Source organism: Leucoraja erinacea, chromosome 21, assembly GCF_028641065.1.
Source record: "Leucoraja erinacea ecotype New England chromosome 21, Leri_hhj_1, whole genome shotgun sequence".
NCBI classification, from domain to species: Eukaryota; Metazoa; Chordata; class Chondrichthyes; order Rajiformes; family Rajidae; genus Leucoraja; species Leucoraja erinaceus.
The window spans coordinates 32,540,275-32,556,046 of record NC_073397.1 but is presented as its reverse complement, the minus strand read 5'-3'; positions in this window follow the sequence as shown (position 1 = coordinate 32,556,046).

The following is a 15,772-nucleotide window of genomic DNA, read 5'->3' as shown; positions in this document are numbered from 1 at the left end:
CATTCTATAGCTGAATTAATTCACAGGCCCTCCAGCCCAACTTGCCCACAACCACCAACATGCTCCATCTACACTAGTCTGCTTGCGTTGGGCCCATATCGAAGATAGCACAAAATGCTGGAGTACCTCAGCGGGACAGGCAGCATCTCAGGGCAGAAGGAATGGGTGTTTAAGAAGGAACTGCAGATGCTGGAGAATCGAAGGTACACAAAAAAGCTGGAGAAACTCAGCGGGTGCAGCAGCATCTATGGAGCGAAGGAAATAGGCAACGTTTCGGGCCGAAACCCTTCTTCAGACTGATCGGGGGCGGGGGTGGGCGGGGACAAGAAAGGAAAAAAGGAGGAGGAGCCCGAAGGCTGGGGGGATGGGGGAGGAGACAGCAGGGGGGCTGAGGAAGGGGAGGAGACAGCAAGGACTAACAAAATTGGGAGAATTCGATGTTCATGCCCCCAGGATGCAGACTCCCCAAACGGAATATGAGGTGCTGTTCCTCCAATTTCCGGTGCTGCTCGCTGTGGCCATGGAGGAGACCCAGGACAGAGAGGTCGGAGACGGAGTGGGAGGGGGAGTTGAAGTGCTGAGCCACCGGGAGGTCAGCTTGGTTATTGCGAACCGAGCGGAGGTGTTTGGCGAAACGATCGCCCAACCTCCGCTTGATCTCACCGATATACAGAAGGAATGGGTGATGTTTCGGGTCGAGACCCTTCTTGTGCCAGTCTGAAGAATGGTCTCGGACAAGGAGGGAAGAGACAAGGACCTTAAGACTTCCATCACAGCGAGGAGGTGCCTGGTAGATGTTGTGGATGTTAAACCGTGTTAAATGTGTGTTTTGTTATTTTATTCTATGCTATGACTGCAAGATTCACAATTTCGTTCAGACTGAAAATGACAATAAAGGATGCTTTGACTTAGCCTTTGAAACGTCACCCATTCCTTCTCTCCAGAGATGCTGCCTGTCCCGCTGAGTTACTCCAGCAATTTGTGTCTATCTTCGGTGTAAACCAGCATCTGCAGTTCCTTCCCACAGATTAATTTGGTCTGCAGCTTGCTACTTTTCATTCACCTCTTTTTTTGAATAGGGGCATTTACACATTTGGCCCAGATCCCTCTAAACCTATACTATCCATGTACCTGTCCAAATGTTTCTTGAACATCGCGACAGCATTTGCCTCAACTCCCTTCTCCAGCTGCTCGTTCCACACACCCACTGCCTTTTTTTTTTTTCATAATAGACTTTATTCAGGTAATAAATATGTACAATACAAGAACCGTGCAAAAAAATTCATCTGACATCTGACGGAGGCTATACAAAATATTCAATGTAGTCATAGAAAACAGAAAATAGGTGCAGGAGTAGGCCATTCGGCCCTTCAAGCCTGCACCGCCATTCAATATGATCATGGCTGATCATCCAACTCAGTATCCTGTACCTTCCTTATCTCCATACCCCCTGATCCCTTTAGCCACAAGGGCCACATCTAACTCCCTCTTAAATATAGCCAATGAACTGTGGCCTCAACTACCTTCTGTGGCAGAGAGCTCCAGAGGTTCACCACTATCTGTATGAAAAATGTTTTTCTCATCTCGGTCCTAAAGGATTTCTCCTTAATCCTTAAACTGTGACCCCTTGTTCTGGACTTCCCCAACATCGGGAACAAGTCTATATACATTGCTCAAATTTTACGAATCAGTCCCCACCCATGCCACTCATGTGGCCCCCTGGCGTGGGATACCTTCCCTTATTTTGAGGGGCATCTCCACCACACCCTGCCCCCCGTGTCCAGCAGCGGAAGGACGCTAGACTGTGGCCTTCCCCCAGCGAGCCTTGGCGTTGGCTGCACCGAGCTTCAGTGCGTCCCTCAGCACGTACTCCTGCAGTCTGCAGCGGGCCTGTCAGCAACATTCCCTGACGGACATCTCGCTCTGACGGGTGGTGAACAATGCTCGGGCAGACCATTTGTGTAAAAAAGGTTGCCCCTCAGGTTCCCATTCAATCTTTCCTCCCTCACCTTAAACCTATGTCCTTAAACCTAGCAGCACACTGTTGCTCTATAATGGGCAACATGCTCCAGCGCCAACTAAACCAGGTTGTTGATCACATTGTTGCATTTGAATTTAAGAAAGCTCAACTCATCTGAAACATATAGTTTATTGCAAACCCTGTCTGTAACATAACTAACAATACGATATGGGATTAATGAATGGGATGAAAATTTAAGTGCATCTGACAAATCTGAATTATTAAACATGTAAATATAAAATCACTGGCAATGTATCTGTGTGAGGGTTGATTGCTTTTGACGTTACGATTTTAGGCTTTAGTGATAGAGCACGGACACAGGCCCTTCGGCCCATGGGGTCCGTGCCGACCAGCTGATCACCCCACACACTAGCACTATCCTACACGCTACGGACAGTTTACAATTTTTACCAAAGCCAATTAACTCACAAACCTGTGCGTCTTTGGAGTTCGGGAGGAATTCAGAGCAACCGGGGAAAGCCAATGTGGTCACAAGGGGGAAACGTACAAACTGTATACAGACAGCACCCGTAGTTAGGATCGAACCCAGGTCTCTGGCGCTGTAAGGCAGCAGCTCTACTGCTGTGCTGCCCTGATGGAATATGAATACCAGACGCTGGCACGACAGCAAGTTAATTGTTTATTTACTGTCATCACTGTGTACTTTGGGGAGAAAGCAATTAAGTCTGGAGCGAGATTGTTTGATACGCATAAAGGGAAATTAAAAATGGATTTTAAATGAATTTGTTTTTAAACAATCCATTTGCCAGTTTCTGGGTGTAATGTAGATAAATGAGAAGTAATGAATGTGGAGATTAGAGATGTAGGATTGTAAACTGAATTTATCCCAGCCGTTGAATAGAATACTGGAGAAGATATCAGTGGATTTTACATTGTCAGCTAAAAACCCGGGAACATAGCAAATTGATGCAGGAGTAGGCCATTCGGCCCTTCGAGCCAGCATCGCCATTTAATATGATCGTGGCTGATCATCCAAAATCAGTACCCCGTTCTTATTTTGTCTCCATATCCCTTGATTTCGTTAGCCCTGGGAGCTATATCTATAACTCTCTCTTGAAGACATGTTCAAAGTTACTTGTTAAGGGCCTGTCCCACTTAGGAGACCTAAACAGCAACCTCTGGTGACCTTGCCAGCCACCCAAAAAAAAAATCAAGGTCGAGGTGACCTGCAACCTCCTACCACCTCCCACGCATTTGTTGAAAACCTTCCTCGACTATGAAGAAAACCGGCTTCGACTAGACCTGTGACAAAAAAATTATCGATTTTTAAAACGGCAACCTATTTTTAGTCGAGGCCGGTTTTAATCATGATGAAAAAATAGCAACAACGTAGATGAAGCCTCGACCACGTTGAAACCACTTTCGACCATTACACATAATAATTAAGAATTGGAGGTTTAGGCCAAGGCTTAGAGGGAGATGAGCCAAATGCAGGCAGGTGGGACTTGTGTAGAATGGGCTTCATGGGCAAGTTGGATCAAAAGTCCCGTTTCAGTGTGGTGTGACTCTGTGTCTCTATAAGGAGGGGAAAGGAATGAAATGTAAATCTAAAGGAGGTGATATAGGTGGAAGGGGAGCAGTCAGTCTGAAGAAGGGTCCTGTCCCGAAACGTCACCTATCCATTCCTTCCACAGATGCTGCCTGACCCGTTGAGCTACTCCAGCACTTTGTGTCTTAGTAGTAGGTTGTCGCTCATTGAAACCATCACAGTGGTGGACTAGTAGTGGAAGGAAAGCCACACTTACAGGAGATGAGAGCTCAGTATTTACCCCCACTAAATTCTGCCAAACATCTCTCCAATATTTCCATTGAAAATGTACTTTTCATCGTATTTCTCCCTGGACGTTTAAATGCTTTTCTAATACATAGCTCAATGATCCGAAAGGTCAACGCTTTCTTCTCGAGAGTGTAGGGTTGCCTATGGCAATCCAATTTAGTGAGGAACACATAAAGTTTTTTTAGGAAATGGTTCAACCTACAAACTTTAAATGTGGTCAACAAATAGGGCCAGTTATTACGTTCTTCTCTGCAATGCCTGAAGGTATTTTTAAGCTGTGCAAAGTCTTAAGAAAAATATGACGGTTATTGTAGTCTTGGTGGGCTGAAGGACTTGCTTTTTTAGTTCGTGTTAGTTTGGTTTATTGTCACATGCACCGATGTAGATCGAAAAGCTTTTTTGTTGCGTGGTATCCAGTCAGCGGAAAGACTTAACATGATTACAATCCACAGTGTACAGATACAGGATAATGGGATGTAATACTCAGTGCAAGGCAACGTCCAATTAAAGATAGTTCAAAGGTCTCAGATTGTAGGTGGACCATGAGAGGATGGTTCAGGTAACAGCCGGGAGGAAACTGTCCCTGAATCTGGAGGTGTGCGTTTTCACACTTCTGCACCTCTTGCCTGATGGGAGAGGGGAGGAGAGGGAGTGACCCGGGGTGAGACTGGCCCTTGATTATGCTGCTGGCCTTGCCGAGGCAGTGTCCGGAGTGCAGGTGGAGTCAATGGAAGAGATGTTGGTTTGTGCGATGGTCTGGGCTTGATTGCGTGATGGTTTCCATGCTGTATCTTTAAAACTAAACCATGTTTGAAATCCTTCAGGATGGAGTAACAGATCACGAGAATAGGTTTAATGTGGGATATTGATAGAGGTATTGAAAGGTGTTACGTTAGCGACTTCACAATGGGAAACATTTGGAGCCATGGACTTAGAGACGGCAATACAGAATATTATCCAGAATTAATAAAAGTTCTCTGCTGAACACACACACACACACACACACACACACACACACACACACACACACACACACACACACACACACACACACACACACACACACACACACACACACACACACACCGCACACACGCACGCACGCACGCACAGCACGCACACACACACACACACACACACACACACACACACACACACACACACACTCACATATTCACTCACACACTCACGCCCATGTGCACACACGCACACACACACTCACACTCACTCATACTCACTCACACACTCACACACATGTGCCACACACACACATACGCACACACACACACACACACACACACACACACACACATGTTTTAACACACACACACACACACACACACACACACACACACACACACACACACACACACACACACACACACACACACACACACACACACACACACACACACACACACTCTCACTCACTCATGTGTAAGCAGGAACTGCAGATAGACACAAAACGCCGGAGTAAAGGCCCTGTCCCACTTTCCCGAGTTACTCAAGAACTCTCCCGAATTTTCCCCTCGATTCCAACTCGGGGAATGTCGGGGAATGTCAATAGCGAGCTCAAAGGAGACCGTAGGAGTCTGTAGATGTTTCTTAGCGGCTCGTAATGCCAGCGGTAGGAACTCGGGGCATCAGGTAAGTAACATGTTGAAAAATGTCCACGAATATAAAAAATAGCCCCGAGTACCTACGGATGGCTATTACCGTAATTCTCCGAGTTCGAATCAAGGGGAAAACTCGGGAGAGTTGGTGAGTAACTTGGGAAAGTGGGACAGGGCCTTAACTCAGCGGGTCAGGCAGCATCTCTGGTGGAAAGGATGATGCTGCCGCAGCTGCTGAATTACTCCAGCATTTTGTGATTCTCCAGTACATCACTCTAATCAGGTAACAGCTAACCTTTACTCCTGTCTCTTACTTTGCCGCTTCATTGATTTTTGTGGAAACTAATCTGTTTCTGAGAGTTTAGTTCTGAAAAATAAATCTGGACTGCTCAAATCAATCGGCATTTAATACGTTTCAATATTCTCATAAAAATCACTTACTGGCGTATTATCTAGGCAAGTGCATCCTTAATGGACGTATGTATTGCTATCAGGAACAAAAGCATCAAAGGTGGTAATTTGAAGCTGTGTGAAATTGATGTTTGACTAAACAGATCTTAAAAGAGGAAATGTTAGAAGTGGGAATATCATTTCCCTGACACTCAGTTTCCACCTTGAACTGAACATCAACACAAGTCCTTAATTTGTTAGTGTGCAATTTCCTTGGCATTGTGGCAAAAAACTTTTATTGAAGTATAATGAATAAATGTAGCGAGATGGTGCAGCTGGTAAAACTGCTGCCTCACCGGACCAAACACCCAAGTTCGATCCTGCCCTTGGATGCTGTCTGTGTGGAGCTTGCACGCTCTTGCATGGGTTTCCTCCGGGTGCTCCGGTTTCCTCCCACGTCCGAAAGGTGTGCAGGTTTGTCGGCTGATTGACCTTTGCAGAATTGCCCCAATAAGTGGATGAGATAGTGGGATAGCATAGAAGTAATGCAAAGGGGTGACCAATGGTGGGTGCGGTCTCAGTGGGCCGATGGGCCTGTTTCCATTATGTACCTCTAAAGTAAATTACTAGGAGGTTGTGAAGACTGCAAAGTGGAAAATAGAACCATACAATGTTGGGATAGTCCCGGCTTCAACTATCTCCTCTGGCAGCTTGTTCCATACACCCACCACCCTATGTGTGAAAAAGTTACTCCCTCAGATTCCTATTAAATCTTTTCCCTATGCCCTCTGGTCCTCGATTCACCTACTCTGTGCATCTACCCGATCTATTCCTCTCATGGTTTTATACACGTGAATATTGTGTCCTCGGCACATGCAATGCAGAAGAGATAAGTTTAACTTGGTACCATGTTCAGTGTAGACATGGTGGGCTGAAGGGCCTGTTCCCCAGCTATATTGTGCTATGTTCTAGGTTCTATGAGACTATCGGAGGTAGTGGGTGGATAGGAAAGGGGTGGTGAGGCAAAGATGTCGGGCCTTATGAGGATATCAGAGGGGAATGGAACTGGCCACGTGTACACCGCAGCAACGTTCTATGTTCTTAGCTTGGAGATACAGCATGGAAACATGCCCTTCGGCACACCGAGTCCATGCAGGCCATCGATCACCCATTCAACGCTTTCCCACTTTCTCATTCCCTCCTTGAACACTATGGGAAGTTTACAGAGGCCAACTGACCTATAAACACGCAAGGCTTTGGGATGTCGGAGGAAACCGGGGCACCCGAAGGAAACCCAAGTGGTCACAGGAAGATCGTGCGAACTCCACACCGACAGCACCTGAGGTCAGGATCGAACCTGGGTCTCCGGCGCTGTAAGGCAATAGCTCTACCGCTGTGCCACTGTGGAGGGGAGAACCACGTGAGATATCAGGTAGGACAGAGGGGAGGGAAGTGGAGGGGGGGGGGTGAGGGGAGGAGAGTGGGTGGAGGTAAAGAGAGGGCGGTTGTGGGGGAGAAGGGTTGGATTTCAGCCTGGAAAGATAGCAAATAAGTTTAGAGATACAGTGTGGAAACAGGCCCTTTGGCCCACTGTATCGAGCATGGTCACCAGTTCAATCCCACACACACCAGGGACAATTTACGGAGGTCAATTAATCTACAAACCTGTACGTCTTTGTATTGTGAGAGGAAACTGGAGCTCCCGGAGAAAACCCACGCAGGTCACGGGGAGAACGTACAAACTCCGTACAGACAGCGCCTGTGGTCTACCGCTGCGCCACGGTGCCGGCCAAATGTAAGATGACCTTGCGAAATGCTGAAAGGAACAGAACTAATTAAGCACACGCACTACTTAGAGTTTAACCACAACTGCAGGATGCGATAGTGCATTTAAAATTAGTAAATGACTGTGATACTTAACCTTGACCCTGGATCAAGTTAGCTGCGTGACAGCTTTGTGCGATGTTGCATTTCGACTGAACTGACTCAATGGCCGACCGCACGCCAGCTCATCAACTGTCTCTGAATGACGCCATGTTAATAATTTACTAGTTTTGGAGGGAACTGGGAAAAGTGATTCATCTGGCTGGTGCACGCATATTTTTTGTTCTCAGCAGGTTATTTTGAGAGAAAAACTGATCCAGCCCGTTCCCAGATGATTAGCTTCTGCCATTTCGACAGATGTACACGTCTTGAGTCACAACTTCAATCATCTAGGAAAAACTTTGGAAACCAGGAACAAAGTTAGGACAAAGTCTCTTCCACACGTCATTCGGATTTCTTGATTTTACTTTTGGACTTTCGAGATGCAGCGCGGAAGCAGGCCCTTCGGCCCACCGAGTCTGTGCCGACAAGCGATCACCCCGTACACTAACGCTGCAACACTGGGGACAATTTACAATTGTACCAAGCCAATTAACCTACTGTACATACCTGCACGTCTTTGGAGTGTGGGAGGAAACCAGAGCTCCCGGAGAAAACCCACGCAGGTCACGGGGAGAACGTACAATTTCCGTACAGACAGCGCCCCCATTCCATGTCAGGATGGAATATGGGTCTCTGGCGTTGTAATGCCCCTGTCCCACTTAGGAAACCTGAACGGAAACCTCTGGAGACTTTGCGCCCCACCCAAGGTTTCCGTGCGGTTCCCGGAGGTTGCAGGTGGTTGCCAGAGGTTGCAGGTAGTGGAAGCAGGTAGAGGAGACTGACAAAAACCTCCGGGAACCGCACGGAAATAGAACACACGTAAATATGGGAAGGTGAAGAAGGAATCGATTGGGGGAAGGGGGCTTTATTTTTCCTGAAGAAACTTTAGAATTATTTTTATTTAATGCAATTAGATTCAATTAATTTCATGAATGCATCTAAGCCTGACCACAGTCGGAAAACTGTAACATCCAGGTTCAGGAACAGCTTCTTCCCTACACTCATTAGGTTATGAAACACTACAATCTCCAAGTAAACTATGAACTCCATTGACTTGGGACTTTGATTTTGTCTTTGCACTATTATTCATTGTGTGTTTTTACATACACACACACACACACACACACACACACACACACACACACACACACACACACGCACGCACGCACACACGCACGCACGCACGCACGCACGCACGCACACACACACACACACACACACACACACACACACACACACACACACACACACACACACACACACACACACACACAATATATTATACATATATATAATTGTCCTTTTGTCGGCACTGGGCCTGTACTCGCTAGAGTTTAGAAGAATGAGGGGGAGGACGGGGCACCTCATTGAAACATATAGAATAGTGAAAAGCTTGGATAGAGTGGATGTGGAGAGGATGTTTCCACTAGTGGGAGAGTCTAGGACCAGAGGCCACAGCCTCAGAATTATAGGACGTTCCTTTCGGAAGGAGATGAGGAGAAATTTCTTTAGTCATAGGGTGGTGAATCTGTGGAATTCTTTGCCACAGAAGGCTGTTGGGGACAAGTCAGTGAATATTTTTAAGGCATAGATAGATAGATAGATTCTTAATTAGTACGTGTGTCAGGGGTTTTGGGGAGAGGGCAGGAGAATGGTGTTAACAGGGAGAGATAGATCAGCCATGAATGAATGGTGGAGTAGACTTGAGGAGCCGAATGGCCTAATTCTACTCCTATCACTTATGACCATATATATATATATATATATATATATAAAGAGCTTTTTCCGTTGCTTATGATGGTGTTTATAGAGTACTGTGTTTACATATCTACTATGCTGCTGCAAGTAAGAATTTCATTGTTCCATTTTGGGACATATGGCAATTAAACATTCTGGAGTAACTCAGCAAGTCAGGCAGCAACTCTGGAGAACTTGGATCGATAACATTTTGGGTAGGAACTCTTCCTCAGATTGAGTTGAAGAAACAAGACCCGAAACACCGCCTATCCATGTTCGCCAGAGATGCTGCCTGACCCCCCCCCCCTCTGGGGGGAGGGAAATGTAGCCAAAACTTGAGGAGCAGCCCCTTCAGATAGTCTCATCAGACCGTGGGATTGCTGGCCTTACATTGGATTTCCCAGTGGTGTTACAGTCAGTCTGTGTTTATTGACGGTTTCATGGTAAATGTGACCTAATGTCACAGACCAGGTATTAGTGAGTAGTTATTTTCAGTACAGGCTGCGATTCACAAAGCCTCGGCTTGTGCAGGTTTGAATAATTAACTGTTCCGTCTGCGCAGCATATAATCAGAAAACCCACGTTTAGGTGCTTCTCCTAAACTCCCTCCAAATGCTGATCACAGATTGGTTTTGGAATCTGGAAGGATTATTTCTGGGGTCTGAAGCAGGGACGTAACCCCAGTCTATCAGTGGAAGTGGAAGATTTATCAGAACATAAATGTAGTTTAATTCTTGGTTGTCTGGAGTGAACCATAATGTGAACATTATTATCATGTCTAGAAATAGCTTTCAAAACCATGCTCTAATTAATTTTGAAACAGGTGGATTGTGCTGAACTGTGGAAGATATTTCCACGATACTGCATAACAATAAAGGAAAATTATATTAAAATCATGTTACATTTTTCAAGGGATGGAAAACATCCTTTTAAAGTCATTATGGGGACATTGCCTTTTTTAAAATCCATAAGTGACAAAAATATACATGTTGGGAATCAGCTACAAACTACATAATATTAATTAGGGGCAGCACGGTGACGCAGTGGTAGCGTTCCCGCCTTACAGCGCCAGAGACCCGGGTTTGATCCCGACTACAGATGCTGTCTGTATGGAGTTTGTACCTTCTCCCCCCCCTGACCAGCGTGGGTTTTCTCTGGGTGCTCCAGTTTCCACCCACCCTCCAAATACGTGCAGGTTTGAGGTCAATTGGCTTGGTTTAAATGTAAAATTGTCCCAAGTGTGTGTGTGTGTGTAGGATAGTGTCAGTGGATGGGGATCGCTGGTCGGTGCCGACTCGGTGGGCCGAAGGGCCTGTTTCCGCGCCGTGTCTCGAAACTAAACTGAGAAAAAAAATCTACATTTTGGGATTCAGCCACAAATTTAAAAAAAAAATTAACTTAATGATTCAGCGAACCACTCCCATCCTTCGTGAAATCAAGCAATTTGTTGCAAACGTGCTGGGTAATATTGTACATTCTCTTGCGGATTTTAATTTTTGTAGCAGGAGGAAGGAATATGTAGAGACTGCCACTTCAGTAGTTGTAAAGACAAATTTGCTGCCAATATTTATGTAGGTTAAAAATAATGAAACTATGGTTACATTTGCCGGCAATCACAAGGGACAGGACCGCCGCAGTTTAAGTTTACAGTTTCTATATTCTGAACCCCTCTGTTCTGCTCAAAATGAATGTTGCTTTATTTCCGCTCCTGCTGTATGAGGAATACATACTTAATATAGTAACTGTTTTTCTTGCTGTCCAAATGATAAATTATCCCTCTCACAGCAATTAATTTTTGTGTCAAATGTGTTGGCGGCATCAGTCAGGTTGAACCAGATATACTATGTGCTAAGGTACACAAAAATGCTGGAGAAACTCAGCGGGTGCAGCAGCATCTATGGAGCGAAGGAAATAGGCAACGTTTCGGGCTGAAACCCTTCGGTTTCGGCCCGAAACGTTGCCTATTTCCTTCGCTCCATAGATGCTGCTGCACCCTGCTGAGTTTCTCCAGGAAATAGGCAACGTTTCAGGCCGAAACCCTTTGGTTTCGGCCCGAAACGTTGCCTATTTCCTTCGCTCCATAGATGCTGCTGCACCCGCTGAGTTTCTCCAGCATTTTTGTATACCTTCGATTTTCCAGCATCTGCAGTTCCTTCTTAAATACTATGTGCTAATATTGCTCAATTTGCAGCATAGTTAAACAACTTGGGGGTGGCACGGTGGCACAGTGGGTAGAGACAAGGGTTCAATCCTGACCACGGGTGCTGTCTGTACAGAGTTTGTACGTTCTCCCCGCAAACTGTGTGTGTTTTCTCCGGGTTCTTCGGTTTCCTCCCGCACTCCAAAGACGTACAGATTTGTAGGTTAATTGGCTTCAGTGAAAGTTGCAAATTGTCCCTAGTGTGTGTAGGTAGTGTTGGTGCACGGGGTAATTGCTGGTCTGCGCGGACTCGATGGGCCGAAGGGCCTGTTTCCATGCTTTATCTCTAATGGCATGCTGACCCGCTGCATCGTGGCTTGGTTCGGCAACTTGAGCGCCCAGGAGCGGAAAAGACTGCAAAAAGTTGTAAACACTGCCCAGTCCATCATCGGCTCTGACCTCCCTACCATCGAGGGGATCTATCGCAGTCGCTGCCTCAAAGAGGCTGGCAGCACCATCAAGGACCCGCACCATCCTGGCCACACACTCATCTCTCCGCTGCCTTCAGGTAGAAGGTACAGGAGCCTGAAATCTGCAACATCCAGGTTCAGTAAAAGCTACTTCCCCACAGCCATCAGCCTATTAAACTCAACTAAAAAAAAATCCGGACTTTAATAGCCTATTGCTCTTTATATGCTTATATAAATAAGCATATAAAGTGCAATAGGCTATTCTGTGTGTATATATATATTCACTGCTATATGGACACACTGATCTGTTCTGTATTGATGCCTACTATATTCTGCTGTGCTGAAGCAAAGCAAGAATTTCATTGTCCTATCTGGGGCACATGACAATAAACTCAAGATCAAGATTCAATTTAATTGTCATTTGGACCCCTTGAGGTCCAAACGAAATGCCGTTTCTGCAGCCATACATTACAAACAAATAGACCCAAGACACAACATAATTTACATAAACATCCATCACATCGCTGTGATGGAAGGCCAAAAAAACTTCCTATCTCTCCACTGCACTCTCCCCCCCCCCCCCCCCCCCCCCCCCCATGTCAGAGTCAAAGTCAAAGCCCCCGGTGTGGCGATGGCCTTGAATCAGTTGAATCTAAACTCTGACCAGACTAAACTCGTACTTTATATCTGCAGTATAATTGCTGGCATGCCTTCCACATTTTTCTGCAATTGTTGACGTTATTTTTTATTTTTTATTTTTATTTCAGATTTCCGCAACATGTCGACACGTGACGCCTGGTTGGTCGTGAGTAGTCGCCCAAAGAGTCGGACTTTTTCCTGGTCGCCGCTGGATTTTCAACATGTTGAACATTTTCGGCGACCTGCTGCGACTATGACGGGTGCCGGCAGTCGCCGAAAAAATGGTGTAAGTGGGACAGGGCCCTTCAGCAAGACAATTGCCCTGTTTCCTTTCAATCCGTGGCACTTCAAAAATATGCTGAAGGCTGGGTGCCACGATTTATTTTAAATGGATGTTTTATTGAGTTTAGTTTAGAGATACAGCGTGGAAACAGGACCTTTGACCTTTGCCCACCGAGTTCTCGACTACCAGCGATTCCAATTCACCATACACACTAGGGACAATTTACAATCTTTACCGAAGCCAATTCCACGTCTTTGGAATGTGGGAGGCAACCAGAGCACCCGGGCAAAACCCACGTGGTCACGAGGAGAACGTACAAATTCCGTACAGGCAGCACCCACAGTCAGGATCGAACCTGGGTCTCTGGTGCTGTAAGGCAGCAACACTACCGCTGCGCCACCGTGCCGTCCTGCAGTAACACAGCTAATCAGAACATTCATGTATAGTATGAAATATTGACATTATTTAATCCAATTTTATTCATGCTTTTACCTTTTATTTACAATATTGATTGAGTTCTGTAGCTATCACTTTAGTTTAGTTTATTGTCACATGTACCGAGGTACAATGAAAAGCTGGCTGCGTGATATCCAGTCAGCAACAAGACTATATATGATTACAAGCGAGCCATCCACAGTGTACAGATACAGGATAAAGGGAATAACATTTGATGCAAGATAAAGTCCAGTAAAGTCCGAATAAAGACAGTCCGTGATTCTTTACTGAATGACACAAACATATAGCAATATTTGAATGTGTTTTGATAACTGGGCATTTAAAACAAAGTTATTGGATTTAGTTTGGTCTTGGGGTATTTACAATTTATTTTTCATAGGTCATAAGACACAGGATCTATATTAGGCCAACTCCGCCATTTGATAACGACTGATCTATTTTTCCCATTCTCACCCCCCCAGGTTTTTTTCCCATAACCTTTGATGCCCTTACTAATCAAGAACATCTGAATCTCCCTTTAAAAATACCCAATGACTGCCTCCACCGCTACCTGTGGTAATGAATTCCACAGATTCATCATCCTCTGGCTACAGATATTTCTCCTCATCTCTCCTCCGTTTGTGCCTAGCGTCAGCCTTTAAAAGTCGTGGAATTAGGCCTGTTGGCCAACTTGCCCACACGGACCAAAGATGTCCCATCTACACGTCCCACCTGCCTGCGTTTGGCCCATACCCCTCTAGACCTGTCCTATCCATGTAACTGTTTCTCAATCGTTGCGATAGTACCTGCCTCGTCTACCTCTTCCAGCAGCTCATTCCATACAAATACCCACCACCCTTTGTGTGAAACAGTTACCCCTCAGGTTCCTATTGAATCATTCCCCCCTCACCTTAAACCTATGTCCTCTAGTTCTCGATTCCCCTACTCTGGGCAAGAGACTCTGTGCAGCTACTCGATCTATTCCTCTCATGGTTTTGTACACTCTTCCTGAATAACTTGTTTCCCATCAGATAACTTTTCTTCTTTGAATCTTCACGTTGCTTCATGTATGGCTTTTTATTGACACCATATTTCCAGTGGACTATGTAGTTCGAATGCCTTGAAACAAAATCAGTAGATATTTTATTATGTGTTGTATTATTCATTCCAGCTGCTACCATTCGCCTTGATCCTGCTCCTGCTCCCGAGATGTGAGTGCGTTTGTGCTTCTTTCATGTCTGTCTGCACCCACACAATATCAATTACTTATGGGCTTCAAGGATCAGTTGATAGTTCTTAGACATTCATCACACTGATTGGGGGCCACAATGTCCGCTTTGCTCCCACATCCGTGCGGTTAATAAAAAACATAGAAACAAAGAAACAAAGAAAATATTCGGCCCATTCGGCCCTTTGAGCCAGCACCGCCATTCAATATGATCATGGCTGATCATCCAAAATCAGTCCCCCTGTTCCTGCTTTCTCCTCACATCCCTTGATTCCGTTAGCCCTGAGAACTCTATCTAATAGCCCTGTCCCACGGTACAAGTTCATTCCAAGAGCTCTCCCAAGTTTAAAGAAATCAAACTCATGGTAAGCACCATCGAGAATGAACGTAGTGGGTACGTCGGAGCTCGGGGACGTCTCTTAGCGCTAACGGCAGGTACTGGGGAAGACTCGCTAATGGCAGGTAAGCACGGGAACACTCGTGAAGATTTTTCAACATGATGAAAAAATGTCCACGAGAGCCCCGAGTACCGACGAGTGGCCATTACCGCAAATCTCCGAGTTCGAATCAGGGCAAACTCGGGAGAACTCTTGGAATGAACTCATACCGTGGGACAGGGCTTTAACTCTCTCTAGGAAACATCCAGTGAATTGGCCTCCACTGCCTTCTGTGGCAGAGAATCCCACAACTCTCTGCGTGAAAACGTTTTTTTTTCTCATCTCAGTCCTAAATGGCCAACCCCTTATACTTAAAATTGGTCTTTATAACTTGCCCCCTGGTGTGTCGGGAATGGATGAGAATGTGGGATAGTATTGAACTAGTGTGAATGGGTAATCAATGGATGGTGTGGACTCAGTGGGCTGAAGGGCCTGTTTCCTTGCTGTATCTCTAAACTAAACCAAGCAGTCATTCAGTATTTGGGAGGAGAAACAAGGTACTGCAGATGCCGGTTTACAGAAGAAAAAAAGAAATTGTGTCTGAAGAAGGGTCCTGACCCAAAATGTTATCTATTCATGATCTCCAAGGGTGCTGCCTGACCTGCTGAGTTACACTACATTGCATCTTTTTTCTTTGGTATTTGGACATTTTTTCG